This window comes from Toxorhynchites rutilus, chromosome 3 (genome assembly GCF_029784135.1).
Source record: "Toxorhynchites rutilus septentrionalis strain SRP chromosome 3, ASM2978413v1, whole genome shotgun sequence".
Lineage (NCBI taxonomy): Eukaryota > Metazoa > Arthropoda > Insecta > Diptera > Culicidae > Toxorhynchites > Toxorhynchites rutilus.
In genome coordinates, this window is record NC_073746.1 from 66,109,798 (window position 1) to 66,137,438 (window position 27,641).

At 36.0% G+C, this 27,641-nt stretch overlaps 1 protein-coding gene and 1 long non-coding RNA gene across 5 annotated transcripts in view; one reads left to right on the forward strand and one right to left on the reverse strand.

Moving 5' to 3' along the window:
• The window catches only part of LOC129780322 (signal-induced proliferation-associated 1-like protein 2), a 245,109-nt gene that overhangs the window by 49,703 nt on the left and 167,765 nt on the right, over positions 1-27,641 (reverse strand). The window lies entirely within an intron of this gene.
• Positions 18,569-19,189, forward strand: LOC129780327 (uncharacterized). Its single transcript, XR_008743886.1, has 2 exons — positions 18,569-18,813; positions 18,879-19,189. It is a non-coding gene; the product is annotated as an uncharacterized LOC129780327 (long non-coding RNA).

The window sequence follows — 27,641 nt, forward strand, 5'->3', positions numbered from 1 at the left end:
CCAACTAGAAGGTGAAGCCAACCTTTCTCATGTTGTTTCCCTTCATACCGCTTGCTTGTTCAAAAAAACTTTTTCCCTGTAATAGTGCCCTTCTTTCGATGTATGGGAGACTTGTTAGTAGTTGTATGGACTATTCATATAATTTTCGTTCTGAATTTGAACTAAAATTCTGTAGGTATTAAAGTTTTTCAGTAATTTTATTTTTTTTTTTTGAAAAAAAGGTTTAAAAAACTTAAAATTTCCAAGAATTTCCAACTCAAAAATTATAAGTACTACATAATTTTGGTAAGACCATTAAATATAGGAAATTGTTCAAGGTTTTATGTCGCCAATACACTGTTACTTTTTAATATTTTTTTGAGAATTAAAAAAAACTTTTTAAGAAAAATAAAATTCAATTTAAATATTTTTTTCAGTGTAATTTTTGAAAAAACTAGTATTTTTTATGAAGATTTGAACAAATTCCTACATTTTATTCTCTGGCCAAAAATAATTAAATAAAAATTAAATTTGGTCGGAGAAGTCAGTTTTTGCCGGATCTGAAATGGGTATACCCAGCTTTTAAATTTTTTTCACTTTCGAGCTATCACTAGAAAATGAACGATATTTAAATTAATTTTGTTTTAAAAATACTGAAGTGTACCTCAATTGTCTAATTTATGATGAAATCTTTGAAAGCTTTGGTTTGTTGTTGTTTTTTAAATTTTGAGACCAATTTGAGGCTCCATTAGTTTTACATACAATGTCAAAAATTTATAAGGGTCCATACTTTTGTTTTCGATATACCGTCGATGGGGGTTAAAATGGATTATGGGGATGAAATTGGGTCGAAAATTGTGAAAGTTACTATTAGTAATATCACGACAAATATTGCGAATATTTTTGAAGCTCAAATTAAAGCCAATGAGCTAGTTTTGTTCAAAAACATTACACTTGAAAAAAAAACAGATTTTGTTTTTGTAATTATTGATTGTAATTTATTTCTCATAGCTTACATGATTTCGGAACTAGGGTCACACTATTTTTTATATTTTTTTCTTAAAAGCTGAGTTTTTTTACATAACATATTTGAATATCAGAGTGGTGTTTCTATCGTTTTCGAGTGATTTTTCAAAGTTAACATGTTTTCAGTTTTCGTTCAATATTCCTATGCGACTGGACTACAGCTATGCAACTAGAATCCAATTTTTATGCATATGTGGTATTTCATGTGGATTCAAATTAGTATATCGGTCATCTGAATCGGCCCGGTATTTTAAAAGTTATGAATTTAAAAAAAAAGTCATTTTTGGAAAAAAGGGAAAAATGATTTTTCGAACCACCGGTTAATTTTGAAAAATCAAAACTCAAGAAAAAAATATAACGCATTTCTGAATTTTGGATATGCTATCCTAAACAATTTTTGCTTTCAAGAAAAAAATATAAAAAATATAGCGCCCACGATACCGAGACAATGTAAACTATAAAAAAAAATACAATCAATAATTACAAGACCAAAATCCAAAATTTCTGCAAGTATAATATTTTTCGGAATGAGTAGCTAATTGGCTTTAATTTGATATGTCGATCATCTGAATCGGTGCAGTAGTTTAAAAGTTATGAGTTAAAAAAAAGGATTTTTTGAAAAAAAAGGACAAAAAATTGATCTTTCGGACCACCCTAAAATGGAAATTGCCATCTATTTAATTTGAGATATATCATCCGAATCGGTACAGTAATCCAAAAGTTATGAATTTAAAAAAAAGTCATTTTTGGAATGAAAATATTTTTTGGGTAACCCTAAAATGGAAATGATTACCCTAATGATAAAAAATACGGGTCTAATGTTTTGCGATAAAGAACAAAACTACCACTTTTCACGAAAATCTTAGAACCACTGTATCGGTTTTATTTGGAATGGCTGTATATAAACATTACCGTCACACTTCTAGGTGGATTGACATTATTTTCGTAACTCAAATAATCGTTCAAGACACTTGAATTGAAATTTAAAAAAATGATTTCTAAACACAATTCTTAATAGAATGTAATATTCACTACTTTGACCCATTGTCACCCACTCTAAGGGGTTAGATTGGGTCGACTTTCATTTAATCTTAGTTCAGTGAAAAATTAATATTATTCAACAATTCTTTGAACACTTACGAGTATTCATCATTAGAGAACATTTCTACGTAATCAAAATTGTGTTTTACTCTAACTTACGATAGTTATTCAACAAAAAGCTCGAAAACTACCTTTTTGGACCCATTTTCACCCCCATCGACGGTACATTATTTTTTACTCATCATTCTGTCGATTCTGCTAAATATAACCATTTTCGAACATTTATAACTTTTGAAGCGCCCGACCGATATTGGATGTTTTTATTGCATGAACTTTAAGGGAATGTTTTGAACTGCATACCAAATGTTTACTTTCAGGCGTAACCATTCCAAATTTTCGTTTTCGAAGGTTCTGCCGTATCGAAACTGAAAAGATCCCAACTATTATATGTTTTTTAAGAAATTAAGACTTTTCTATATAATATATCAAAATTCTTCGCAGCTATGTAACTGATACATTGTTTGGTTATTGAGATTAAAGTATTAGTTAATATGCTTTATTCAATATCTTTCTAAATTTTTTATATAGTTGTATCTACCGGTGTCGTCAAACCAGATTTATAGAAAAATGCATGTTATAATTCAATTATTTTCTAAATACAATTTGATACAACTTTGAAAAATGAAGTATCTGCCAAATCTTGCTTCTTCAGGACCGGTTTCTTCCGTTATTCTGGCAGCTCTGTTACCTCAAAAAATGGCAAACCACAACGACGAACTGCGTTATATTATTCCGCAACTGATATTCACATTACTTTCAATTAACTAACTAACAGTTGATATTTTCCTTCTATCTTTATGTTGACACCCAACGAACTGTCAGTTGTATTGAAAAATCTCAGTTTTCCAAAATTCATGTGAAAAACTTTTTGGTTTGAGCACCCTTTCACCATAGAAAATGTGATTTTGTGTAATTTTTACATAAGTGGTTCAATAATTCTCGTAGAAATTTATATCCAAATAAATTTTATTTGAAGGGAAAGAATCGTATGTCGGTCAAGCGGTTCAAAAATTACAATTTTTTCAAAATGGCAAAATCGAAATCAAAATCAAAAAGAAATTATATATCAAAAAGAAAATAGAAATAATTTTTTTCAATTTTGATTGATTTCATGTCTACAAGCCTCAGTTTTCCAAAAATGATATTAGCAGCAACCAAACGAAACGAAACCAAAAAGTTCCTTTGGTTTCAACACCTTCCAAACACAAAAAAGAACATATTCAATTTCATTTTATTAAGTTTAAAGTTTATTATTTTAATACATTTTTTTAAAATACGTCAATTGGATATCAAGTTATGATATTTTAAAATAGGTATATTTCGACAAAAAAAAATTCAGACCACCCTACTTTGTTTGGCCCTAAGGGCCAAATAAAAAGAAGCGTTTTAAATTTTTCGAAAACGAATGTAGACGGTTTGAGCGATATCAAAGCACATCAATCAGATCGAATGAAGATTTGCTTGTTTCAATTTAATACTCTTGTGCTTTTAAACTACCATTCATATGATTGGGATCAGGAAACATAACACAAACAGCCCGAAGTCCATGGGACCAATATTATTCGTCCATAACATCGCCAGTTTTGTTTCGGAGCATGAATGTTCTCATTATCGCTACTATTTCGTACTTAACTGATTGTGATTTTCTAGTGTGTTTCGTTTCACTTAAAATCTGGATGCACTTTCAATTCTGTTGTATCGCCTTTAGTGACCGATTTTGCAATTACTTGATAGTAGACTACTAGGGCAAAAAAGTGCAATAAAACCATTTTTGTTGAGCCTTCACGATTTTGTGTCATCAAAACAGTTTTTTTGCATCCGGATTTTTTGCTGAATCGAGCTTTAATTTCGTTATAATTGGTGCTTTCCAAGGATTCACAAACCAACGGAGATGATCTGTAACAAATATATCATTTCTAAATGCCACACTAATCTTAGCTTACGTCGACGTCTCAAGAGCAAGCTTCTTAATGTTCAATTGTGCAAGTCAAATTTGCACCCATTCTCGGTACAACATATTGAAAAGGGCAACTCTGTTCCCAGGTCAACATCAATCATCATTCGTCCGCATTCGCGACTGACTGACTGATGGTTTGGTGACAGCAGGTCTCTATTGTTTCAGTCGGTCGTTTTATCTGCGATACAGTTTGACTGACTAATGCCCGTGCATTGTCACGTAACGCGCGACGCTGACAGCGGTAACAACGCCGTCGAAAGTTGTAACACCTTGGCTTGTTGGCATGGCAAAGGGCAGCGGTCCCCTGGTGTTGTTGTTCGCAGGCGTTTCCAACGAATTCACATTATTCGCGGCGAGCGGTGTCACTCGCTCTCGCCTCCAGCGACAACTACACCAGCGAATGCCAACACCTACGCTCATTGGCGCTGCCGAGGCAGGCAACAGGAAGAAGCTAGAAAAAATGGAGAATTAATCAAGCCGTTAACCAATTAGACAATGTTCTATTATAAGTAAATTATGTGCACAGAATGGGTCGAGCGACGAAACAGGAGGGGAAAATATGAATACAATGTAGAAACAACATTCCAAAGCATACCAAAGCATTGTTAGGATGCAAAAAAAAATCTGTCGGATAGTGATTAATGAAACAAGATTGTCTCATGAATTCCGCAGCGAGATCTATCAATGATGGATATCACCTTTATTGTGCAGCTTGTGCTCAACCGAACAAAGATGTGAACATGTAGCAGAACAAAGTGTGAACACTTTGGCTAATAAGCACAGGAAGAAGCGCTGTCAGAAGATGACACTATCAAGACAGTTATTGCGACAGACAAGGATGAGTGTTTTTTTTGGGAAAATAATAAAACGCTCAATTCTCGTTTAAAAGTAACACTTGTGTTTACCGGATGGTACTCACCGGAACAATGACATTATAAGAAACATTAACACATTAACACAAATTGGGCGTTCGCGTTAGATTATACTTTGTGTCAAGTTTATGCTTTGAATATTTTCCAGGAAAAGGTTAGAACACTCATAAAAATTGCTTGGTGCTACTGAAAGCTTTTCTGAAGGTTGTGCCAAAAGTTCTTTTCATTGACATTTCGTTCATAAGGCTGTTCGCATATTTTTTCGCAATACATGTATTTCTTAAGGGCGCTCTATACTCTGTTGTCTAAAGTCATTAAAATATTTTTTCTCGTCATCAAACGAAATTTCGAATTGAATTGGAGGATCTCACCATGATATTTGTGAAAAAATCTAACCAGCGGGTCCTGGTACCTTTAATCAACAATTTTAGGTGACCAAATGGGTTTGGATTAAATTTGAATGTAATTTAATCGAGGAGTATTTGGGTTTTGAACTCACCTGAAAAGAGAAAGAGAAAAACAACAATTAATAACAATATAGAAAATTATTTGAAAACAAGAAAAAATCATCGGAATGTTCAACACAAAGTTTGATTAGCTTAGAATCAAGAGAAATCATTTATTTTATTCGTGATATTGCCAGAACAGTGCCAGCCGGTATACCGTCCGAAGAATCCGTCTACTAAGAGGCTATCGTTCTCTCCGTCCCTACAAGCAATCAAACAGGATCCCAAAAATTAACCTAGCGGGACACGCACTCGTAATTTTATAGGGAAAAGTTCTGACGAGGTACCAAAGATGCTTGCTCATGGACAACGAAATATACGTGAAGATGAATTTTGAGCAGCTTTCTGGGGTAACATTTATCCTGCCACGACACCAGGTGTTGTTCCTGTCATGTTTAAGTTTGTTTTCACTGATAATTTTGCTCGGATGTTAGTGATCTGACAAAGATATTGCCATATTTGACTGAGATTGAGTTGACCAGCAAGGTGTCATTCTTTTATTTATTTTCGTCAAACAAATGTGAGACTACATACCTATCTATAGACTAACAGATCAAGCAAACGTCGTTCTGCCATATAAATTATTACTAATGAATATTTTGGTTGTTAAAAAATAATTATTCGATAAACAAACGTGAAACGTTCGTTACTCTCGTGTTCTACTGAGCAAAAATGTCACAGCGCTGAAACGGTGCAGAGCACTTCAGAAATATCAATATATCAATATAATTTGACAATCAAGCATTTAATGGCGTTGTCATTGATTGTCAATGTCTATGTATGCATAGTTGATGTTTGTTAATGGTGGTCAATATTTCTTCGTTGATGTTTTGGATATTCGTCTACGCTTGTGATCTTGTCGTTGATGAAATTTTTAGGAAAACGCTTTGTATATTTTCCATCGTATGGGTCATGAACCAAATTTGTGATAACAGTATCGAACAGTCCCATATTCCGGAATCCGATTGATTTGAAACTCGATCGGATTTCACGATTCGATCAAAATTGACTTTTGCTTTCTGAAATTCGCCCGACTCAAATTTAATAGATTTAATAATTAATTTAATAATCACCCGTATTTCTGAAGCAATTTACTCTCTATTAGATCAAAAGACACCGAAGAAATTTTAAATTGACAATTATTACTCGATTTTATTTAAATACTTAGATATTAACTATTTTCCTACAAAGGGCCTGGCCGGGTAAGGGAGTAAAAAGTGCCCCCAAACCAAATCACCAGCTGTATGGCAAACATGGTATAAGATATTAAATAAGAAATTTTGGCGGTTTATTTGAACACCTATTAAGGCCAAAAACATATTGTTTTTGCGCCTATTTGGTTTGACGTAGGATCTATAGTGAAAAACGTACTTTTTCGTTTATTTCACGCCGTCCTCAAAAGCTTCGAGATAAAAAATTGAAAAAAATACTGAATGTGCATCTTACTACGGTGTATCAATGAAAATTATGAAAATTTTTTTTATTAAAAATTGAAGTACTAAAAAAAATATTGAAATTTTGAATTTTTTTTTTGGGATTTAGAGATTCAGTACTACTCTAATTCATATTTAAATGTGTTCCTACGGCTTTTCTAGATATGTGTAATTTTTTCAGATTTTTTCAGTGTTGCGCGGTACAAAAAAATATTTTTTTTATATTTCCAAAGGGTCTGGCTGGGTAAGGGAGTAAAAAGTGCCCTCAAACCAAATCATCAGCTGTATGGAAAATATTGTATAGAATACTAAATAAAAAATTTTGGCAGTAGTACCATATATTTGAGTCCGTATATGGTACACCATAGGATCTATGGTGAAAAAGGCACCTTGTCGTTTTTTGCACGCCATTCTCAACAGTTTTGAGATAAAAATATGGAAAAAAATACTGAAAGTACATCTTACTAAAGTGTATCGAAAAATATCTTTAAACAATTTATTCATCAAAAAATGTAATTATAAACAAAAATCTCGCTCTCTACCTTCGCGTACGTGTTGTTGTTCATAAGTGTTTATTCAAAATGAGAAATGATATTATTAACGAATGAAGTACCTGTCTCGTTTAAGGGATTCTACTGACTACCACTACCACTATAGTCACACGTATTCTGGAGCTTGTCTATCAGAATATATTCAAGACGTATAACTTAATATAGAAATCTCAACAAAGTACCAATAAAAAATGACGCAAGTAATATTACGTTACGAAGGCGGTCTTTGGAAACGTTAGGGTCTTCTTCAATGGGAGTCTTAAATGTCTTCTTCATGGAGAGAGTCGTATCAATATACCAGATTGTTGTTTCTTCTACCAATCACAATTTCCAGCGTCACTGTGCAGTCGCCTACCTTCATTCTGTCTATCAATCATTTTTCTTACGTGAAATCACATGATAAAGCTGATATAAAACTTCCGAATTCTAAGTGGACCAGACTATAGCACAATATCGAAATTTTGAGTGATTTTCGGAGGACTGTAACATCGGTGTAAATGCCTACATGGAGGTGTAATATTCACCATTTTAAAGCTACATATTCTATTCATTATGGAAATGGGAGCATCTTCAGTTTTATAATAATCTATTTACATATTTTATGTTCGATGTGTCAAAACATCGCAGAATGAAGAAAACTTTTTTTTTCAATGATGTAACCTTGTACAGAAAATATTGAATTTCCGAAATTGCCTACCGATTTACTGTGCTATAATTGATTCTCAAGATTTTATAATCAAAAACGAGAGGGTAACCTTTTCTTCAATCTAGGATATTTCTGTATGAAAAGGTCTTACCAGATACAGGTCGGAACCGATTATATAAAGATTGGCAGTAAAAAATATTTTTTTTTTAATTCAAATTTTATTTATTTTTAACAAAAAATTAATAGTTCATCGTTTAGGTGAAAGTTAATTGACTATTCATGGTACAGTATTCTTAGTTGGGTATCACACAACAAATAGTAGAGGGCTTAGAGAGCTTCAATTTAGTTAATAGAAGCAATCAAGTTTATCATGCACTTCTATTAGTAAATTGATTAAAAAAAAGCATAATAAAACATCAAATTTTAAGTTTCTTCTTCTAAAAGGTTACTGAACTCCATTAATTCAAATGTTTTATAACTGTATCCTGTACCAAATTTTCACATGATTGTTATGAGTCACGAATTAGAGCGGGGCAAACAGATCCCCCAACAAGAAAAGTTCAAAACTCTGTCATTGGTAACACATACGTACAGACCAATCCAGAGTGGCCTTTGCGTAATGGCACGAAGCTAGGGTCGGCCGAAACACAATATCTTCATCCTTATGGTGCTCTTTTACAAAAGAAACCATTTTTGGAAAACAGTTCTTCGTGTAAACACCTCCGATTTCAGACGCTGTCCAGGCATCCGAGAGACGCGCTCTCGAAAAAAACTCTGTTCCGCGAGCTTCATCGTAAACAAACGAAAACACACTTAGCACGAACAACGCCCACAAAAAGCTGAATAAAACCACGTACAATTGTTTGTCCCTCTCTAGCGTTTTGAGCGGAAGACATGACATGAACTTAGTACCGCTACTTATGACTCACCCATTATATGTATAATAATTTTGTATATCAAAAAGAAGTTTTCTGACTTCGAGGAGGAAAATCAAAAATTAAATTGTTCTTTCATTTTCTATAGATAACATATATATGTATATAAAACAATAAAAAAAATCTTTCGATTTTATAGAGCGAAATAAAATCGTAGACTTTATATATTCGGGTCCGCCCTGTACTCGAAAACATGTATTTTAGAAATTTGAATTTAAATGAATCACTCCGCTATTAAAACTTTGCACAAATGATGGAGGCTATCTAATATGTAATTTTTGATTACCTTATGATCATTTTTAGTTGAGATTTTTTATTATAAAGGTGTATTCAAAAACATATATGCACTATTGAAAAATTACTAAGAATTGATATCATTTTTTTAAAATTTTATGTCTTCGCGTTATATGCTCGTTATTTATTGATTCAAAAACCTGTTTCAATAGCTTTAAAATTACTTTTCAAAATAGGCTATTGAAATCTTTTTTTTCTTTCCAAACTTGAAAAAATCACTCGCCGAGCAGAAATTTGAGTCGAATGAGGAAGTCATCGCCGCTACGGAGGCCAACTTTGCAGACTTCGAGAAAACGCATTTTTCAGATGGATTAAAGAAGTTGGAACTTCGCTGGGTCAAGTGAATCGAGCTAAAAGAAAAAGTGTTGAGAAATAAATCGCCACTTTTCCAACATTTTTGTTTTTTTTGTGGTGCTGAGTGCCTGAAGTTCATCAAATCAAGCAAAGTTGAGGTTCGAGATATACGTGCACCTGGGAGATGCAATAATTTCAGGGGGAAATGTAAAATACATTGATCGTTTAGCAGTTCTTCCGTTCACAAATTTTTGAAGTCCACGATAAATGAATGAAATGAACAGGCATCATGCCGTACGTGGATTTGGAATTTCTTTTTTCTTTTTTTTCATTCAATTATTTAATCAATACAATCAAATGTTTACTAAGCCAACGGTAGTCCTACGTCATCCTTGCGGTTATATCTGAGACATAACCGACACATTGTTTTTTTTAAATGTTAGGCCAGTTTTTCTTCACGTTTAGGGTACATTATCTTACATTAGGGTTGTCCGAAAATTCGTTTTTTTGTCGAAATATTCATTTTAGAAAATTCGTTACTCTCTATATCTGGCAAAACTAACAACAAATCTGAATTTCAAGACCATCCTAATTTAACCATAAGTGCGAAATAAAAAAAAATGGGTGTCTGCAATTGTTGGTAAAATATACGAGGTTTGAGCGAAATCATAGCAAATTTGTCTTTCGGCAAATCCTTTTCCCACGAAATTTCTGTATATCAACGAAGTTTTTAAATTTTAACTTTTCAATTGAAAAATCAATGATATTTGAGTAAATTGTAAAAATTATTGATTATAAATAGGACACTTACTGGAAAAGACTATTCGGGATTTTCGATATATCGTTAAATATAATTAAATATATCGTATCTCCAGAAACTGACTTTAGACTTCTAAAAAAACAGGGTGGCGCTTTCATCGCAAAGAGGCATAGTCGACGTAAGCGCCAACTGTGTTTTTCAATTGAATTAAAATAACAAAAATCATGGAACCTCTTGGGCGCACTTTTGCAGTTTGCCTCGCAATAAACTTCGGGATGATGCGAAAGAGGGATCGGAAATTCAAGAAATGTTGCATCGATTCGTGGGAGCCAAAGAATATTTTCTTCCGTTCTATAATTGAGCTAAGATTTTGGATCTAAACAAATCCGTGTGGTGACTTTAAAAACTCAGCTCATGTTGATACAGTGTTTCCTAAAGATGTTCTGTTCGATCTCCATTACAGTTTCTATTTCCCAAAAATAACAGTTGCGTATACTCAATTGTTGGAATTCTATTCGCTCCCTCACAGTACAATATACATGGAAGGCATGATTCGGAAAAGTTTGGATTATGTTGATGCCGAGTTATCGAAATTCATTGCAACTGTATGTCTGCATAGTAAGCGAAAAGTCTACATTTCGATTTCACTTGTTAATTGAAATCCATAGAGGAAAACATTAAAAGAGTTGATCTAGAGATCAAGACTCATTCCAGGGAAAGGTTATATATTTTCAATTCTACGATAGTCTTATTTCGATAAATCATATTGTAAAAATAGCAGTAAATTAATGTGTTTTATGAAGTGATCAACATTTTTTGTTCCGATTGAACAATTAATTGAATCATACTGTAAAAGATATATCATCTCTATGACACTTACACCAAGGAACTAAATTTAAATTGCGAGCCCAAATTTATGACACCCTCATATCTGCTCATTCAACTAGAAAATAATCAATTTAACCGTTTGCCTTAACCGTGGTAGCTGCTCGACTAGCTAAGGGGGAGAGGGGGTTTGCATCACCCACAAAAAGCCACGAAATTGAATCATTAATTAGGCCTATGAGCATTTGGAACCAATGTTAGCTAACTAAGGCAATATTTTGCTTCCAATTTCCCCCTTTTAAAATATAACTGCAGCTGCAGAGCTCGCCGTTTGTTGCATTGAAAGATCTATGGTTCACGCCTTTGATGAGCTCCTCCTAATTGTGGCCAATTAATACGCTCGCGTTTGGTGGAGCCGAACGGATTGCAGTTGCGCCAATGAAAGATAGATCCGTTGCGAATTGCTGTAATGTGGGGAGAAGAATTACGGATCGAATGCGGAACAAGACTCATCTTCAGGGGCTCTGGCAAAGGTGCTGAATTGCTTGGACTTCATCAGGGTCACACTGATGAAACACCAATTCGAACCACCACAATCCGGTGTCCTTCTCCTGGGCCGGTCACGATTTCTCACTCGCTTCCCAGCCACTCTCCGTGAGGGGGTGGGTGTCTATTATGAAATATGCACCACTTTCTGACAGTTTCGAGGTTTTACGCAAATCAACCGATCTGTTGTGCGCAGCATACACAGTGGCACGCGGATTTGAATCCTACGCACTGTTGTCGTCGTCGTCGTCAGAAACCTTCATGGTTCACGTTTACCTCCTATGTGGACGCGGTTAGACGCGCGCTGGAGGTTTAGGTGGACACGAAAAGCAGGCGCCACCAGCAGGCTTGTTTTGTTGGTCCCGCGCGCTGTAATATATCTACTAGGCCAATTACTTTCGAAACGAACCGCATCGATTTGACATGCGGCACATTTGATGGATGGTAGTGTCGGGAGTGTTACGTTCCACCGGTTTTGTAGATGCCGAGCTGACTTATCACATGGGTGTAGTTATTCTCGTGAGAGTTTTTTGACCGTTCACACGGATTTGAGATGCGGATTATAGGGGGAAAATCGATGATTATTGAATATGTCAACACTAGGAAAAAAAATCAAGGTAAACAATTTTATGGGATTCAAATTTGAACCATGAAAAGCCTGTGCCAGGTGCGAGCATTTTCTTATCGTCAAATGAACCCCATTTATATTTATATTGGAACTCTTTGTCACAGTCGGTGCAATTGCAACCGCCAAAGCAACACTATTAGGTGAAGAGTCTTATCGATCTGACATGTTTTATTTTCGGCGTCGAAACCTTCAACTAACAACGAGGTCGTAAAACGTATTGCTTTTCCGGCTGAATTCGTACCACTACTGCGCTGCATAAAATACATTCCAGGGCTACTTTTGCTGCCTGAACCCAAACCCAATTGTAATAAAATTCAAAGAACGGATAGCACCGATAACGAACAAACAAGTTCATGCTGTAAATTCTTCGATTTTCAATGAAAATTCTGACGTGAACGATTGTCAAGAGCAAGTATGACTGGGCAAGTGGAATAGAAACTGTTACGTTGGGATGTCTGAGCATACTTGTAATTTCCGGGATAAAATTTCATAATTCACATCTTAATCGGGATAAACAACCGATATTGTGTTTGCACAAACTGTATAACTTCCACACCAGCGTTCATAGGAAAATTATGGAATCCAAATATTGTCAGTTCATGTCAAAGTTAATGATTTAAAAAATTGTATTTGACTAGTTTGACTCTTCGAAGGTTTTTCAGTACAGGGCGGACTCGACTATTTAAGTCTCCGATTCCTTTTTACTATATATATAATCGAATCCTGTATAAAATCGAGTCAAAAGAAACATTGTTATTCGATTTTTAAACATATATTTGATTTTTAAACATATATTTTTTGTTTTTTGAATATAAAAGAAGAATTTTATTTTTGATTCATCCCCTAATTATTATTTTTTATTATTAAATGATATCTCAAAAACAAGAAAAATAGCATCTCTGATATCGAGTAATGTTATGTAAAAAATCCTCAGCTTTCCAGAAAAAAAATTGAAAATAAAATACTGCAGAGAAAGCTATGAAAAACTAACTCAATCAATAACTATAAAAACGAAAATCCAAAAAATCGCAAAAATAGAATTATCTTCAAATAAAAACTAAATCAAAAACTGATTCATGTCGGTCATCTGAATCTGTTCAGTAGTTCAAAAGATATGATTTTTCATAGTGAGAAAAAGTTGTTTTTTCGAACCATCGGTTAACTTTGAAAATTTATATCCCAAAAACGAAAAAAATAACATCTCGGATTTTGAGATATTTTATGTAAAAAATCCTCAGCTTTCAAGAAAAAATATAAAAAAATATAGCGCCCTCTAGTCCAAAGCCATGAAAACAATAAAGAACGACTGCAATCAATAATTACGAAAATAAAATCCATTTTTTCGCAAGTTCAATATTTTTTTATTAAAGCTTATTGGCTCCAATTAGGTATATCGTTCATCTAAATCGGTTCACTAGTTCAAAAGTTATGAATTTTTGAAAATAGTCATTTTTGGGAAAATGTAAAATTCAAATTTTCTGCAACTGAAGTATTTTTTCTGGAAAGACTGACTTTTATTTGATATGTCGATCATTAGAACTACTAGACTGAGTTCAAAAGTTATGATTTTTTTAAAAAAGTCAGTTTAGGAAAAAAGTGAAAAAAGTGATTTTTCGGAGCACCCTAAAATAGAAAATGGTCACCCTAACGAAAAAATAAAATAAAATACGGGTCTAATTGTTTGCGATAAAGAACAATTCTACCAGTTTCTACCAGTATATCGGTTTGGCATGGAATGGCTGTATATATAGTTTTTCATGCCAAATCGCATCAAGATTTTATTTTTCACCTTACTTTTCTTTAATGATTACGATCCATCACGGCACCATCATACGTCAAACTTGATCAAATCAAATAAAAATATTTTAAAAAATATCGGAGAGAGGGTGTTTTAAGATATAAAAATTGATGGATTATATCTATGATATAACCGCAAAGTTGACGTGGGACTACCGTTGTCTTAGTAAGCATTCATATTGTATTGATTAAAATATCGATTGAATGAAACAATTTTCGAATTCAATTCAACATATTTGCATTGTAAGTAAAAAGTTTGAACAGTTGCCATGTAAGATCATGTGCTTCGTTACAAGTAAATTTAATGACAGTCCTTATACGTTTGATATGATGCCTAGGACTAGAAAAATATATGATCGGAATAATTGTCAAACGATCATTATATTTTGGTGTGAACAAAAATGACCCTACTTGCATGTATTTGCAAAGTGATTTTGAAATCTGTGGGGAAAACGTAAATCGGACCAATCAAAATTTGGCAGTAAGGGCGTTTAGATAACGCTAGAAATTCTACAGTTATTCAATTGTTTATTTCATGGAAAATAACATTTTATTAGTTGTGATAGACGCATAGAAATATTTCCTATCAATTGATGGAAGCATCTTTCCGATCTATTAAGAAATGTTCGAGTTGTAAGCATTCGGAATCTTTCATTTCATTCTGAAGTTTGTATTTATGTTAAAATTCCCTACAACAATTTTCATTTCAGTGTTACAATTGAGCTTCATAGATATTCATTCCAACTTACGTTTTATAACTTTTCTCCTCGTCTAGCCCGAAGTATAATTACAATTTCCTGATAAATGTTAGGTCCAATTATTTTCGATTAGCAATTTCATTCTTTTTCTTCAGTTATATGTAAAGGGCCTGGCCGGGTAAGGGAGTAAAAAGTGCCCCCAAGCCAAATCACTAGCTGTATGGCAAATATTGTAGAGGATATCAAATAAGAAATTTTGGCGGTTTTTTTGAACCCCTATGTGGTTTAACAAATCTGAAAAAAATCACACATATCTAGAAAAGCCTTAGGAACACATTTAAATATCAATTAGAGTAGTGCTGAATCTCTAAATCTGCAAAAAAAATCAATATTTAAATTTTTTTTAGTACTTAAATTTTTGATAAAAGTTTTTTTTTGTAATTTTTATTGATACACCGTAGTGAGATGCACATTCAGTATTTTTTTTCAAATTTTTATCTCGAAGCTTTTGAAGATGGCGTGAATTGTACGTTTTTCGCCATAGACCCTATGTTAAACCACATAGGGGTTCAAAAAACCGCCAAAATGTCTTATTTGATATCCTATACAATATTTGCCATACAGTTGGTGATTCGGTTTGGGGGCACGTTTTACTCCCTTACCCGGACAGGCCCTTTACCGTATAATATCCTCAAATAGATGAGTTATACAACGTGGAGATAACTGGGCTCTTAACCTAAAAACTGATTGACAATAAATACAATCAGAAAATACATTTCATAACGATTTTTTTTTACTCACTGCAACACCGACCGGTGAATCAAAACTCAGTGAATATATGTAACTACTTTTAAATATATGAGTAAATTGGATTTATAAACTATCAATTGAGGAAAATGAAACCTCATCTCCTAATCGATCCCTATTGCTACGAGTAATTGTATTTGCAAACAAAGTTTTAGTTTAGAGGTGCGCTCGCTGGCAAGCTAAGTGGTGCGGACTCAATCCACTTCATTTTCAAGCAAATTTATGGATTTTTTCAAGCGATTTCTTGCAATAAATTCTCAGACCACCAGAGATGCCAGATTAATAGATATGTTAGTAAATTTACAGACATATCTGTAAAATACTTTTTATTTTTGTTGCAGACTTTTTGGATACAACAATATTTCACAGGTTTTTGAAAAATGAGAGACTCTATTTATCACATCAAAGATATTTGACTCATCGTATTACATTTACCCATAGTTTTAATACATAAAAAGTTTTTATATTTAGTTTATATGAATACACATGACGTTAGACCTATTTTTTGAGTAATTCATAAACACTTTGTCGCCCGGCGTAACCACAGTCGTTATGTGCGCAAACTAGAGCCTAACTGCCGGTATCACCACAGTGATTACGTGCGCAAAATAGGTCGCATTGCAGTGATGTCGTGAGCATAGTATCGCTCAGTGGCCGATGACAGTACTTCAGTATCTTTTGCATTCTGTTGGTGTTTTGTTTGGTAACAATAAATTGTATACGTCAGTGTTTTTCATAATTTCATTTGCCCTGAAATCATTGCAGGCGAAACAGACACTACGATTCTTCACGATGAATGAAAAATTGCATTAAATGTATCTATACTATACTTCAAAATTTCTTGACAGTGAGGGAACAGAGTCGAGAACTTATGAGAACTATCGATGAGATTGGTAAAACTTAACAGATTGTAATTTACCGAGAATATCAAGAACAGCCGACGACAAACCAAGTAAAACGAATTAGCGCTGCCGCCGCCAAGCGAATCATTTTTTAGCAAACGTACGGTGCAACATGTGCGTCGCTAATTTCCTAAAAAATGACTCTCCTAGAGGGGTATCCTTTGAGCAAACGACAGTGAGTTGATTCTCAAAGCCTTAACCCTTTCGTTACGGGCGTCGTCTATTGACGACAACCACGTGACGAGCTGTGTGTACGAGCGTCGTCTTTAGACGACATGAAATTCATACTGCTCTTCGATCACACCAGCGCGATGTGCATACTTTTCGGCGCAGTACTCCGTACAGGGGTAGCACTGCGGCGGAGCACACATTTTTGAGTAATATTAAGATTGACTACAGCCGAGCGAAAATGGAAACCCACGGAGTTTTATCCCAGTCCTTGAGCATCCCTTCAACCTCGCACTGTTAGCCTATATCTATCTATATAAATGAAAATGAAAGGCCAAATCTGTTCGTAAGCAAGCCTCGAAGAAGGGATGATCCGATTTTAGACTTCTTTATTTTGTTGTATTCGTCTCTTCCCGTAGATCAATATAGTGGAGAGCAAAATCGGAAAGTTTCCGGAAAACTCAGAAGGAATGTAGGAAAATTCGGAAAAATGAATTCTCATATGACCGAAAATTACATCATGATAAGCGCGTTTAGTCCATTCAATATTTGCGCTAGCGAAGTTGATCTTTGTTTGAAAGTGGAACTGGATTTTCAGGCAATACAACGCATTCCTATATCTTTTATCTATCTATATGAATAAAAATGGAAGGCTAAATGTGTTGCTTATCCGCAAAACCGATGAAGGAAAGGTCCTTTCTGAGCTGTCTTCATTTTATTGTATTTGTGGTATTCTGCCCACAGAACAATGTTATGATGAGGAAAAGTTTCGAAATTCGTTCTATAGAATTCATATCAAAACAATAATGATATGACATATACTACATTTACTAGCTGACCCGGGACGAAGTTCGCCGGGTGAGCTAGTATGTGTATATACAGTTATTCACATTTAATGCGACATGCCGAGGCACCACTCAGTGTCGCATTGGAGGCTATTTTGACTTGTAATTAGACATTGGCGATGAGAGTGATACAGTGTCGACGCCTGGTTGGGACTTTCAATTTGGGACCATAATTTAGGCCCCGAACTTGATGTTTACAAAAACGTCCAATTAAAGGTAAAAATGCCCAATTAAACGTGTCGCATTACAGGTCTGTCAGCCATTTCATGCCAATAAAGTGGTTCTCAAGAGGAAAAATGATTTTTCGGACCACCGGTTAACTTTAAAAAATCATATCTCAATAACGAAAAAAAAGCATCTCTGAAATCGAGATATGTTATGTATAACAAGCTTTCAAGAAAAGTATAAAAAAAATATAGCGCCCTCTAGTTCAAAATAATAAAAAAATACAATCGATAAGTACAAAAACAAAATCCTTTTTTTTCCTTACAATTTCAATATATTATATTTTAATGAAAAGCTAGCTCATTGGCTTCAATTAGATATGTCGATAATCTAAATCGGTTCAATGATTCAAAAGTTATGATTTTTTGAAAAAAGTCAGTTTTGGGTAAAACTGGGGAAAAATGATTTTTCGGACCACCCTAAAATGGAAATGGTCACCCTAACGAAAAAAAAGGGTTTAATGTTTTGCGATAAAGAACAAAACTACCACTTTTCATTGAAATCTGAGAACCACTATATCGGTTTGGCATGGAATGGCTGTATATATAAAAGATGTACATATACAAAATATACAATAATATACAAAAGACAATCTAACGTGCATCGCGATGTACAAAGTATCAATGAATCTGGAAAAATTAACATTAAAAGAGATTTCTACAGATTCGCACGCTTTTACAGACATTTCCACATTTTTAACAGACTTTCTCATATGTTTACAGCCTTTTTTTAAAAATCATCTGGCAACTCTTTTTTCCACTTTTCATCGAATGTTTTCAAATCACAGGAGTAAACATTTACGTGACTGTGACTTCGTTTGTTTTTATTTCGTTCGGAGAAAAATTATATCAGGGAAAGTGGACATTAAAAATGCGTTGCTCAGTGAAAGGCTGCCCGAATACGAGTGAAAATGTTCGCGTTAGCTCTTATAGCTTCGGAAACGTATTTACAGACGCACTGGGTTGATTTTTGCGGAGACGACAAACTAGTTCCGAATAAGGATTCGCGTATCAGTGGAGTAAGTACGATGTTTGAATTATTGGAAACCAAAAGTGTAGCAAACCTTTCATACACATTTTCGAGATTATTTTGATAGCGTCTTAATGCAGTGGACTGTGAAAACTGCTACTTAATCCCGCTGCGAGATACCAAAGCAGCCTTTATGCGGATTGCCCAACGTGAGAACCCAAAATCCCCCCGTGGGCGCGATGCAGACTGCCTTCATTGCAGTGATGCAGCGGGGATTTTCCATTCGCATGGAAATTCACATCACTGTAGCAGATTGAGGGACTCGTTTCATCGGAGACAAAATACAACACACACTTAAACTACTATAACTATGTACATTGTATTTTACTTAATACTATAGAAATATACATGAAATTATACAAGCACTTAAATTTCTTCTTAAATTCTGCTTCAAATTTGCTGCTGTTGCGTACACTCTGTCTTTAATCGAACTGGTGTGCTGTCCTTGTACAGCAAAAACTATCATCCAATCCGTTGGCGGAGCATGTTGGAGTGAACTAAGCGTTATTTGTAGTTTGTTGATATTCGGTCAAGTTCTGATACCTTGCAATATGAGATTCTCTTTCAGAGATGCAATGGCCAATTAAACAATTGACGGAAAAATGAAGTTCGTTCATTTTATAAGTTTAATTATTTTTGCATTTGATAACAATACCTTTTTTATAGTGTTGATTATCATAAGAAAAATAACACTCCTGATCGTTGGATCTCTTTTGACATTTCAATTGGATCTTTTTTGACAGCCGTTTTGATTCAGTCCGCACTACCTAGCTGGCAAGGGGCGTTCGCAACACTGTGTTTAGGTTTTCATTTCACCCTCATATACTCCTGTTAGAGTTAGTCCCACATCTGAAGTTTTTAATATTAAATTAAATTTTGAGTAAGATTCTTTAACCGTGTATTTAAAATGTTATTTTGTCTAAATAGTTCGTTCATTTAAACATCATATTAGGCTGTCAAAAAAGTCCTGAGGTATTTCCGCGAGATGTCGTTGTAAGCGCGTAGTTCTAGTTGTATTCATTGTATCGAGTCATACTATTGGCGATCTAACGCAAAACGTAAACGATCGGTTAGACATCTGGATTTTGTTTTTGAACTAAGAAAATTATGCTAATGTAACCTAAAACTCAAAAACAAATCACAATGTCGCAATCGAAAATTGCGACAAAATCGCTGAATTAGCCGAGAAAGACCGGCATAATAGCAGCCAAGAGCTGGGGATAAGTCATCAAACCGTTATTAACCATTTGAAGAAGCTTGGATTCACAAAGAAGCTCGATGTATGGGTGCCACACACGTTGACGCAAAAAACATCTTTGACCGTATCGACGCATGTGAATCGCTGCTGAATCGCAACAAAATCGACCCGTTTCTGAAGCGGATGGTGACTGGCGATGAAAAGTGGGTCACTTACGACAACGTGAAGCGCAAACGGTCGTGGTCGAAGCCCGCTGAAGCGGCTCAGACGGTGACCAAGCCCTCATTAACGGCCAGGAAGGTTCTGCTGTGTGTTTGGTGGGATTGTCAAGGAATAATCTATTATGAGCTGCTTCCCTATGGCCAAACGCTCAATTCGGACCTGTACTGTAAAATAACACTCCTGATCGTTGGATCTCTTTTGACATTTCAATTGGATCTTTTTTGACAGCCGTTTTGATTCAGTCCGCACTACCTAGCTGGCAAGGGGCGTTCGCAACACTGTGTTTAGGTTTTCATTTCACCCTCATATACTCCTGTTAGAGTTAGTCCCACATCTGAAGTTTTTAATATTAAATTAAATTTTGAGTAAGATTCTTTAACCGTGTATTTAAAATGTTATTTTGTCTAAATAGTTCGTTCATTTAAACATCATATTAGGCTGTCAAAAAAGTCCTGAGGTATTTCCGCGAGATGTCGTTGTAAGCGCGTAGTTCTAGTTGTATTCATTGTATCGAGTCATACTATTGGCGATCTAACGCAAAACGTAAACGATCGGTTAGACATCTGGATTTTGTTTTTGAACTAAGAAAATTATGCTAATGTAACCTAAAACTCAAAAACAAATCACGTATATTTTACTTCCGGGCTTTCCAAGGTAGTTCTAGTAGTAGATGCAGCAATCGTGCATTTTTCTACTTGAGTTTGATTGTGCTCTCGAATTTCCTTCTTTAATTCAACCATTGTCAATATTTTTATAGTTTTCACTACTGAAAGAGGTAAATAAATAACATGTTATATATAAAATTGCGCAGAATTAAATTTCTTACAAACTCATCGCAATCAAATAATCTTTTATGATTATAACAATGTAATTTATGGAAAGAACAACAAACCTTCCATAAGCTCACATGGCAAAATTTAAAACCTTCATCACTTTCACCGCAGCGCCGTACGTTAGATCGCCAATAGCTTGTTGGAAAGGTATTTTTGCACGCTATAATATAGTCCTTGACAGTGTTTTGTTTGGTTAAGTCGTTCGTGAGTTATAGTATCGCAAATATGGAGCAAAATAAAGAGAAAATCCGACATATTTTACAGTACTACTATGACAAAGGCAAAAATGCATCTCAAACTGCCAATAAAATTTGTGCAGTTTATGGACCCGATACAGTTTCCATTTCCACCGCACAACGATGGTTTCAACGTTTTCGTTCTGGTGTAGAGGTCGTCGAAGATGCGCCACGCTCCGGAAGGCCTGTCGTCGAAAATTGCGACAAAATCGCTGAATTAGCCGAGAAAGACCGGCATAATAGCAGCCAAGAGCTGGGGATAAGTCATCAAACCGTTATTAACCATTTGAAGAAGCTTGGATTCACAAAGAAGCTCGATGTATGGGTGCCACACACGTTGACGCAAAAAACATCTTTGACCGTATCGACGCATGTGAATCGCTGCTGAATCGCAACAAAATCGACCCGTTTCTGAAGCGGATGGTGACTGGCGATGAAAAGTGGGTCACTTACGACAACGTGAAGCGCAAACGGTCGTGGTCGAAGCCCGCTGAAGCGGCTCAGACGGTGACCAAGCCCTCATTAACGGCCAGGAAGGTTCTGCTGTGTGTTTGGTGGGATTGTCAAGGAATAATCTATTATGAGCTGCTTCCCTATGGCCAAACGCTCAATTCGGACCTGTACTGCCAACAACTGGACCGCTTGAAGGTAGCACTCATGAAGAAGAGGCCATCTTTGATAAACAGAGGCCGTATTGTCTTCCATCAGGACAACGTCAGGCCACACACTTCTTTGGTGACGCGCCAAAAGCTCCGGGAGCTCGGATGGGAGGTTCTTTTGCATCCGCCGTATAGTCCGGACCTTGCACCAAGTTACTACCACCTGTTTTTGTCCATGGCGAACGAGCTAGGAAGTCAGAAGTTAGCCACAAAAGAGGCCTGTGAAAATTGGCTATCCGAGTTTTTTGCCAAAAAGGAAGCGAGCTTCTATAACAGGGGTATTATGAAGTTGGCATCTTGTTGGGAACAAGCCATCGAACAAAACGGCGCATATTTGACTTAAAACAGACGATTGTAACTAATTTTATGAACAAATGAAAATTCAAAAAAAATGCCGCAGGACTTTTTTGACAGCCTAATATTTTAATCAGATATCGGAATGTTAAGTTACAATTTTTTGAAATAAAAATCAATGATTTTGAATAAGCCCTTTTAAAGATCAGTCATAATTTAAATTTGTCATCTATATATATAAAAATGGATTTCAGTCTGTCTGTCTGTCTGATTCTTATGGACTCGGAAACTACTGAACCGATCAACATGAAAATTGGCATATAGGGGTTTTGGGGCCGGGGAAGGTTTTCGTGATAGTTTGAGACCCCTCCCTCTCTTTTAGGGGGGGGGGGGCTGCAATACAAATGAAACACAAATTTCTGCATTACTCGAGAATTAATCACGCAAATGCAACCGAATTAGGCATCTGGAGGTTTTAGGGTGCAATAAATGATTCTATAGTGGTTAGATACTCCTCACCCCTTTTTCAGGGGGGCTGTCATACAAATGAAATACAAATTTCTGCATACTCGAGAATTAATCAAGCAAACGAAACCAAATTTGGCATGTGAAGGTTTTAGGGCGCAATAAATGTTTTACGGTGGTTAGACACTCCACCCTCTCTCTAAAGGGGAAATGCCATACAAATTAAAGATAAATTTCTGCATGACTCGAAAACTAATCAAGAAAATACCAAATTTGTTATGCGAAGGATTTAGGGGACACAAAACGTTTCTATGGCGTATAGACACTCCTCCCGTCTCTCTTGGGGGGAGGGGGGCTGCCATACAAATGAAGCATACATTTCCGCATAATTTAAGAACTAATCAAGCAAACGGAACTAAATTTGGCATGTGGAGGTTTTATGGAGAAGAAACATTCCTAAGGCGGCTCGACAATCTTTAATTACGGTTAATTCGACGGGGTCGATTAGAAGATCAATCAATGAACGGTTCTGCGATTGGACTAATGAACTTGCGCTTAAAGGGTGTGTCACATCAAATTGCATCACGGAAAAAACGCTGTAGAAATTCGCCCAGTAGACCGATCCTTTTGAAAATTTTAGACAGTAAAATAAAAACTATTAAACAACTTTTGGCATTTTCTTTTCTTAATACTTCGAGCCCAAGCCCGTATGCTCGCACCTTCCTCTTTACCCCGTCCATAAGGTTCTGTACAACGTCAGGTTGTAGTTTTTTTTGAACAGAAATCCATTTTCTCTTGAAGTCCGCCTCCGATCTGACAACTTTTGGGTTTTTCCGGAGGGCCTGCTTCATAATCGCCCAATAATCGCGGCGCGTTGGGCGGGTTCATTTCCTTTGGCACGAAGGTGACCCCGTTGGCTTCGTACTACTCCAACACGTCCTTTGAATAGTGGCACGAAGCGAGATCCGGCCAGAAGATGGTCGGGCCCTCGTGCTGCTTCAATAGTGGTAGTAAGCGCTTCTGTAGGCACTCCTTAAGGTAAACCTGCCCATTTACCGTGCCGGTCATCACGAAGGGGGCGCTCCGCTTTCCGCAAGAGCAGATCGCTTGCCACACCATGTACTTTTTGGCAAACTTGGATAGTTTCTGCTTGCGAATCTCCTCCGGAACACTGAATTTGTCCTCTGCGGAGAAGAACAACAGGTCCGGCAGCTGACGAAAGTCCGCTTTGACGTAGGTTTCGTCGTCCATTACCAGGCAATGCGGCTTCGTCAGCATTTCGGTATACAGCTTCCGGGCTCGCGTCTTCCCCACCATGTTTTGCCTTTCGTCGCGGTTAGGAGCCTTCTGAACCTTGTATGTACGCAGGCCCTCCCGCTGCTTGGTCCGCTGGACGAATGAACTTGACAAATTCAGCTTATTGGCGACATCCCGGACCGAACTTCTCGGATCACGTCTAAACTGCTTAACTACGCGCTTGTGATCTTTTTCACTGACGGAGCATCCATTTTTGCCGTTCTTCACCTTCCGGTCGATGGTTAGGTTCTCGAAGTATAGTTTTAGTACCCTGCTGACCGTGGATTGGACGATTCCCAGCATCTTACCGATGTCCCGATGTGACAACTCCGGATTCTCGAAATGAGTGCGCAGGATTAATTCACGACGCTCTTTTTTGTTCGACGACATTTTTCCAAATTTACGAAAAATTGACAGTGAAGCATGGCCAACGTGATCTATACACTCTTATCTGATTATAAGCGAAAGCTGAAGATATAATTCCTAAAAATTAAATTTCTACAGCGTTTTTTCCGTGATGCAATTTGATGTGACACACCCTTTAGTAAGAAAACGTGAATGTTTGAAGGTATTACAGACAAAATAACAAAAAACAAATTTTGGGCGGGACGAAGTTTGCCGGGTCAGCTAGTATGACAATAAAAATAAAAATTTTAGAATTTCAGGGAACCTATTTTCGAAATTTGTGTCGACACCCTGTGAAATGATTCCACTCGAAAATCAAAACAAAATCAACGATTCACGCAATGATCTACAAGACATCCTCAAATATGGGCATGGCAATCGCTCTCTCATGCGTAGCAACTCTTCTGAAATCTATGTCAACCTTCTAGTGTACCCCCTTGAACCAGTCTCACTTTTCTGCAACTCTCTGCAACAAGTGGATGCCATAAATTATGCACCGCATCAGCGAGCATTCAATTGTTCGAAGGCGGTTCATTGTTCATTTCTTCCTGTGGAGTATGCACACACAAATACACACACACACACATATGTATGAGTGAGTGGGTCGTTTTGTGTGTACTAATGCTGCACTAAGCACAACATAAATGCACACAGTTTTCCGACCATTCATCGAACGCATCGTAGCGATTGAAGCGAAGCGAAAAAATAAAACGCCACATCAGGAAAAACTTCCCAATGCGTTGTTCGCTATATGCTACCCGCGGGGAAAAAAAGGCCGCTGTTCGTGTGGCGTTCTAAAGGTGGATGTTGTCGTTTTTTTCTTCAGTCAGACAAAACAAAAAGAAAATTCCCTCCGTTCGATAAGTGCTTATTAGAAAAATTACCATACAATCGGCTGTTGTACGCCCAGACAAACACATCACATCGCGCCCGCACTGACGCGAAAAAAGCTTCGTAACATGCTTGAATGCGTCGGAAAATAGCCAATTTCGTTTTCATTTAATCCAAAAAAAACATGCGAGAAACAAACAAAACGAAGAAGGAAACTTGGGCCTATCGTATGATTTTGTTTTATAGTTTAAGCGTTTGTCTTTAGGAGACGAATTCTTTGACTTGGTTGAACACTAAATGCTAGCAGTGCGAAAAACGCGAGAGAGAAAAGTGAAAAGCTGTCCGTTTCGCCCTTTACGCCTCTCCAACTTAAAGACAAAAGTACAAAAACATTACCTCAGCCAGTGTTTCCCTTTTCATTAACCACATTAATGAAGCATGCTAATGAAATATCGCACCGTTCAGATAAGTAGCAACGGTTGGTGTTGTTATTGTTTTTTTTTCGTTGTTGTCTTGCATGAGCCATGTATTGGCGCAATTCATGGTAGAAAAAAAGTAACAAGAGTGGAAATAGTTTTGTTACGCGTCGAAGCTTTTATTGTGCCCATGCACCCGTGACTATGCTGGGCGAAATTACGCAATCTATCGTCTCATTACACCCCAGTGTCTGCAGGGTGCAGTTTTTGTGGCAAATCACGTAGTTTTTTTTTATTTTCGTGTTGACTTGTTGCATGTTCTATCTCTTTAGTCGGAATATGAATTGATATTCGATACAGTTAACATAACTTCGATTTGTTTAACTGCCCACTCAATCAAGCGATGAGAGTTTGGAGATTAAAAGTATAGCAACACGTTTTTCCCGTCTCTGGTAATTTGTGGATGCTACGGCAAAAACAAACTATTCCCTTTTACAATGAAATTAAAAGAGTCTTTTTTCGACATTTTCAAATAGTTTAAAACGCTATTTATCAAGTACGTTTCCCATCTCATCAAAAGTGATACAGGCTTTTCACCAAGAAAAATGATTTTGTGTGTTCGATGTGTCTGAGTTGTCGATGTCAATGGTACGTCCTGATTTACCCATGATCCTTCACGGTTAGAATCCTCGGAATAAGTTTCGAATAGCATTCAATGAGATTCCGCAGCTAATTGTAGCATATAATAATTCCTATACCTACATTTTACAAAATCTCCGTTGCCATTCTCTTCAAGAAAGAAACTCTTGTTTGTGCTTGCTGAGAAAATACTTAAACACTAGAAATAGACAAATGGTAGGTATCAAATATGCATCTTTTTTATTCATACCACAAAAACGACGAAAAAGGGTAATAAGGTTCGAGGAGAGTTAATAAAACATCAATGGAAACGATGTTTGAATCCCAATAAAAATAAGATTGTTAAAGGATCGAAGATTGATTGTCGCAAAAGTAGAGCACCAGATTTTTCAATAAGTTTTACCGTTCTCTGTCTCTCTGTTCTCTGACTCTTTGTCTTCTAATCTCTTTCTTTTGCTCTTTTCTACTGTATCTCTCTTTCTGTCTTTTACTCTATCACTTCTTCCCCTTACACTCTATACCTCTTTCTCTCTATATTATTATATAACATTATATAACTCTTTCTATCTTCTACACTAAATCTCTTTCTCTTTGTTTCTCACTTTCTATTGCTTTGTTTCACTCTCCATTTCTCTATTTCGTTCTCTTTGTCTCTGCTTCTCTCACTCTATTTCTCTGGCTCTCTCCTTCACTCTATTTCTGAGCTTCTCTCACTATTTCTCTCCTTCTCTCTATTTTTCTGTGTTCCTTTCAACTCATCTGTTTCTCTCTTCATTCCTCTTCTTCTCTCTATGTCTCTCTGTCTGTTTCTGTTTCTCTCCCTCTCTCTATTTCTCTGTGTTCTCTCTATTTTTATTTCTATGTTTCTATCTCTCTATTCCTGTTCCTGTCACTATATCTCTGTTTTTCTCCGTCTCCCTATTTCTCTGTTTCTTCCTTTTTATTTCTCTCCTTCTCTACTTCTCTGATTCCTCTCTATCTCTATTGCTCTCTTCTCTATTTTATAACTATCTCTCTATCTCTATTTCTCCTCCTCTTTTTATTTCTATGCTTCTCTTTCATTCTCTATTTCTGTCCCTCTCACTACATTGTTTCTCTCCTACTCTCTATTTCCCTGTTTCTCTCCCTCGCTATATGTCTCTGTTTACTCCCTATCTCTATTTTTCACTCTTTCTCACTTTATTTCTCACTATCTTTTCTATCTTTTTTCTCCCTCTCTATCTCTTTCATTCTTCTTCATTTACTTTCTCCCTTTCACTCTTTTATATCTACGTCGAGGTGGGAAAAGTTCCAATGGGCACGTTAGCACCATTTAAGAAGTTA